Here is a 6068-nt window from a genome sequence, read left to right on the forward strand (position 1 = left end):
TGATTTAAAGATTTAGATTTTTGCTTTTTTTATGTTACATTTTTAAAGTGTGAAGAGAAAATAAAGGGCGATATTTAGCCAAATAATACACTTAAGAAAACCTGTTTCTAGCTACTATGCACACTTCCTTCTTTTCCCTCCTGATTACAAATCACAGAATCATGTTTTCAGTCCCCTTTGACCTCATTTTTTTTAATCCCTGTTTTCATCTGATGCATATCATGCAAAGGATGCATTGCTGAAAATGTCACAATTAAAAATTCATGAAACTCAAATTTCTTCCTGGCAAGGTGACAAGAGTTTTTATTTCACAGTTCACGTGGCCCTGACATGTGACAGTTGAATAAACAGTTCATATTCACTTGGCCTGCCTGCTTTGAAATTATGCTACTCTTGATTACGTCTGCATTTCTTAATTCATTCAAACTTTGCTGATAAAGGGAGAGTATATTTTTTATAGCACTGTGCAAAATTTGCATTATTGAAATGCACATATAATGCCACCGATTTTTATTGAATTTTCTTCAACTTCTGCTTTTGAAACCTGCACTCAAGTGAGAAGAAAGCAAAGGACAATGTTTTTCTTGACTGTCAAAGAATGTATGTAATTGTGTTGCTTTTCCTAGTTAGGGTTTACATTTTAAACTTTATCAGAAGAAATATTTTGGCCTCTGTTAATAAATTTGATTTTATGGGATATTTTGAAGGCTGCAGCTTCTTGCCTAATCTCAAATTCTGCCGTTCCCACCAGATCTGGTTAGAGGATCCCTATGTTCAATGGGTAAGCCACCCATATATGCAGAATATTGGTTACCCCTTTCATTTCTAAAGAAAATCTGCATATTAATGATAACTTTGTATTTTAGGTTCTTTACCACTTAATTAGTGCATTAGGTAAGACTTGTAGGGCTTGAAGACTTACAAAAAGGAGATTGTTTTGATTATTGTGAGAACTTCAAAGTAGTCAATGATATGATTTTATAGTCATAGTCATGTTAAACTCTTAAAATGCATTTCTTGACTCATGGACAAAATTAATCACGTGGTCTCAAGGGACGAGCTCACATTCATAGAAGGAACTGTATTTGCCCCTATTTTTTAAGGTAATCAGAGATTCCTGAGCCACAACTTTAAAAGTTACACATCAGTGCCTCATTTAAATATGCAAAGAAATATTGAAATTTCACTACACAGGCTGTTGAGGCTATTATACATTGATTATGATATGTATCAGTTATGTTCCTGGCAGGAAAGAGATCTCAAAAAAATAATGTAATGAAGGGGCCATGCGTGTGGGCAGAGTAAGGAAATCAACAAGGGGAGCTGGGGTACTGGAGAAACAATGAGTGGCTGAAGGGCCAAGGGATGGAAAATGTTTCTGAAGCTGGGAGAGGGAATCTGTGGGCAGAAGGCTGCTTGACAGGAGATGTGGCCTTCAGTCCAGGGACACAGCCAACCCGTGCTGACCTGAGAGGAAGAGAACACAGGGGAAAAAAAAAATTGCTGGTCTTTCTCCAATCTTCAGATTGTTGCTTATGCTTTCATTGGCTGACCCCATCCTAGAAGCCAGTGGGAAAACTATTCTAAGTAGGAGAAATATGCTCATGGCCATGTTTATTATTTTATATTCACCCACTAGCACTGACAAGGCTTTCTTTGTTTAAAGTTACTAACACTGGTCATGTTGTTGCCCCACAAAAGATATTGAAAGAGGAGCAAGCAAGCTCATATCCTTGGGGTGACTTGTAAGATTCCTGTGAATCTAACACATCCTTCACTATAGTTGTTTAATATTTACTTTGACCATCTAGCTTCTGTCCAAAATTTCTCTGTGTCTCTTAAACTTTAGAAGTAACATAAACCCACACCTTTAAACAAATGGACTATGTTTTTTGAGGAGATGTCACCATGATCAGCCATGTTAAATGACACATGAAGTCAATGCTATGTTTCCTTTAAAGGTAGATGGCATTACACCCCCAGGATGGTATGGTTATGGTTGGTGCTTGCTGAGCACAATAATGGATTTTCTTTCATAAAGCATGTTTTCGTTCCAAGCTTCTTATTCCAGCATGGGGATACATTGTGGGTTTGCAGGGAAGGGATCAAGCTATGAGGAACGGTGCTTTCTTGAGTAAGAAGGCAAAGTCCAACTGCCCATGGTGGAAATCAACATTGATATATTTTTTTTCAGTGTATGACAAAAAATTTGACAAAGTAGTTTTGATCATTCTTTGCAAACAGTTGCTCTGTGCCTACTATTCTCCACTTCTTCTACCTGATAAAGATAGTTTAATACCATAAAAATGTCTCAAGATGTTCTTTATGTGGGACAAGTGTTCACTTTACTTTTTAAAATTAATTTTTGTTGGAGTATAGTTGATGTACCATATTGTGTTGGTTTCAGATGTATAGGAAAGTGAATCAATTATACACATGTCCATTCTTCTTTAGTTTCTTTTTTGCATATAGATTATTACAGAATGTTGATTAGAATTCCCTGTATGGTAGGTTCTTATTATTTATCTACTTTAGATATATTAGTGTAAATATGTTTAAAAGGTGAATTCATAGGACTCTGCAGCAGATCAACATATATTAATAGGTGAGGAGGGCTGACTAATTATTATTTTCAGGGAAAGTGAGTCAAGAGAACTGAATGAGGGGGCCAAGATAGGAGGAGAAGAACTATGCCAAGTTTTGCTTAGAAGAGTTAACTCGTGGAACGCATTCCATCATTTGACATCCTTCTTCATGTATCTCATGTCTGGCTCACTCTCTGGATCTGTTTTACTTCCTCTAATGTTGTTTCATCATAGTCTTAATGACTATAGTACATTAAAACAAAAAATAATAATTCTTAGAATGTGTTTCCAGGAGAGCTGTTCTCTGGTCAACATCCAGCTGTGCTTCTGGAGAACAGCAGCATGCCTAGGGGAAGAGTTAGGAACCTTGTGTTGGACTTGCAGCTCTCTCCGTATTGCTACAACTGTGAAGGTCATCCAGCTGCTCTGAGCAGGGTCAAATCCCTGTAAAATGGAGATATTCCTACATATATTTCTCTTCCTGGCAAACATTCAATAAATGGGTAGCTTTTCTCATTATCACTAGGCTGATATCCATAGGCTGTTCTGTTTTCAAAATAAATTTTCCCTGAAAGTAATTGGATGCCTAATCATTATTATGCTGCCTGGTAATTAGGAATAAATATAAAGTAACCAATAAAATGACTGCATTTTAAAATATTGCCTTTTATTATGTTAGTTTTCACTGACTATATTTGCAATTTATTGATTCAACTAAAATGTATTAAGTGGTGGTTAGGAGCTTGTGTTTTTGTAAGCTATTTCTTCATGTTTCTTGCCTGCTCCACATTACTCTGCTAGTGCAGCGAATAAATGCAGGACAGTTAACTCCACAAACCCACATGTGCTAAAATTTCCAAAAGAAGAGGGCAGCTTCTTGTCTCTTGAGGTTTTAGCCAAGGAGAGCTGAGGACAATGAGCAACCTAGATGAGGCATTAAGCCTATAAAATATGTTCTGCTGAAAAAATTAGACGGAGAGAAGCCAATGAGAGGAGAATCAAACAAGGAAGGTGAGAAAGCATCTGGGAAGGAGAGAAACTGGGGGATTATTTTCAGAAAGAAGTTTTGCTGTAAAGCTAAATTGCCTACAGTACCAGATTGCTGCAAAAACTACCGGCAAAACCCGTCAGAAGGTTCTGTTCCTTGTCCAGGCAAGTGGTTCTGTGGCTTACTGAGCAATTAGGTAGTGAATCAGTTAAGCACCTGTTCACACGCTGTTTCTCCTCCACCCTCTTAGATCTGTCTTCACTCTCTGATATGCACTGATTTCATTCCCTTTTGAGCTCTCATAGTACAAGTTGTCTCTCCTCCATTGTTTGGCATTTAATTACTCATCAATCTTGTATTATTTTATAGATTCTGGTGTTGGAGTTGTATTTCAAGTAGACCTGAGTCTTCTAAGTGACATAAGATATTTAATTATCTAGCATTTACCTATGCATTTATCTATGCAGTGTTTATTGCATATCTGTTCAAAAATATAGATTTGTGGCAGGATATTATAAATAAGTATCAGTTTCTTTCTCCATATAATTTAATGTGTTCCTTTCTGACTCACATTATCGGACTTAAATGATACCACTTGAGCATCCCATGGGAAACCTAGCCAAATCCAGGATGTGGTGGGACTAAGATAGAAAACTAGATTTGGCAGAATCCAAACTGTATCTCTCTTTCACTATACAGTTCTCTCTCCTCAAACTCATACACATTCTGAAGACCTGTGTGATGACTTTCTCAGCTCAGACATATCTTGTTAAGTCATTTCCTGTTCATCCAATCCAAAATAACCCCTCCTACAATGACTTTCTTTTATATCACCTTTTTGAAATTTCTTTTACAGACAAGATGACCAAAACTGGGGCACTTTGGAGGGTAAAAGGAGGCAGCCTTAATAATCCACAGCAGGAATACCGGCACAAACCAAGGTGGTTCCCGACAAACCGGATATATGGTCATCTTCTCCACAGAAATGATCATTATCTAAAATATTTATTTATAATTGTCTAAAAATATGGGATGTGAACTTCTTTTAAAGGATCCTGTTTATTTTGTTCTTTCTTGCAATCTAGTGTGTAGATCATGCCTGGCACATACTAAATATTTAATAAGTCATTGGGTGTTTGACTAAATTGCATACCAGTACTTTTTAGGGAACAAAGCGCTACAACATCTTAGACCTCTGTTTCACTATGTGTCTTCCCCAAAGTTGCTAGGCTTGTAGTTGTTTGCCTGCATCGCTTCTGATCTCAGCCATGTCAGCTACTCATTCTAATCTCTGGTGTAGTTCTTCTGCTTTCTTATCTCTGCCCCGTACTTCTTCCCATCATAGAAACTGCTATAGATAATCCAGAGCCCGCAAGTCTGGACTCTCTCTAATTGTACACTAAGGAGGTAGAACTACACATTTTAAGATCGGGGCAGGTAATGTATAGTTCTCCATTTGTTTCAAAATCATATATCTTACGAGTGATTTATGTATAAAGTTCTGTGTATTTGTATTTTCTCATATCTACAATGAACATAGTATACATGTAATGATTGCACTTTAATGTTTTTAAAATAATAATATAGATGTTTCTAGATTTTTTCAACCTGAAACTATGATAAACCTCCTAGAACAAAAAAGGATACCACCTTGAATGTACTATAACTAGATAGATAGATATAGATATAAAATCAGGATTTCAGTTGATCTGTTTTGTATCTACAGTTTTCTTCTCCAGTTTGAATATATGTTTGAAAAAGTTTTAAGTTCTCCTAGCTTAGTATTGGGGCTTCCCTGGTGGCTCAGCAGTAAAGAATCCGCCTGTGATCTGCAATGCAAGAGAGGTTATTTAGATCCCTGGGTCAGAAAGATCTCCTGGAGAAGGAAATGGCAACCCACTCTAGTATTCTTACCTGGGAAATCCCATGAACAGAGGAGCCTGGTAGGCTACTGTCCAAGGGGTTGCAAGAGTTGGACATGACTTTGTGACTAAACTACCACCACCAGCTCCGTATTGCCACAATGGAAAGATTTCCATTTTGCACAGTTACCAGGTTAGGATAAGAGATTTAAAACATACCAAATCAGTTATGCTTCTATTCTGTAATACATCCTTGCAATACATACAGCCTATTTTATTTCAAGGTACACATAGAAGAGTTTCCTAACCATTTTATAATTCTCCGAGCCAAACAAAGTCAAAAGCCTTCAAAGAGCTATAAAGCCAGTTCTATAAAAGGCTTTAAAGATCAGTTTTATGCTGTGTCTTGTAAAGATTCCTTAAGGGAAACTATATAGCCTACTGCTGGGCAAATACCTAAATACATGCAAATGTGTCATCCATTGATGCCCTCCTAGCCCATCTCCAAGTAAAGCCTTAGTCTGTGATCTTGAACAGTTAAGAAAGTGAAAGTGAAGTCACTCAGTCGTGTCCGACTTTTTGCGACGCCATGGACTGTAGCCCACCAGGCCCCTCTGTCCATGGAATTTTTCA

Source organism: Giraffa tippelskirchi, chromosome 1 (genome assembly GCF_054371585.1).
Source record: "Giraffa tippelskirchi isolate mGirTip1 chromosome 1, T2T-mGirTip1v1.2.pri, whole genome shotgun sequence".
Lineage (NCBI taxonomy): Eukaryota > Metazoa > Chordata > Mammalia > Artiodactyla > Giraffidae > Giraffa > Giraffa tippelskirchi.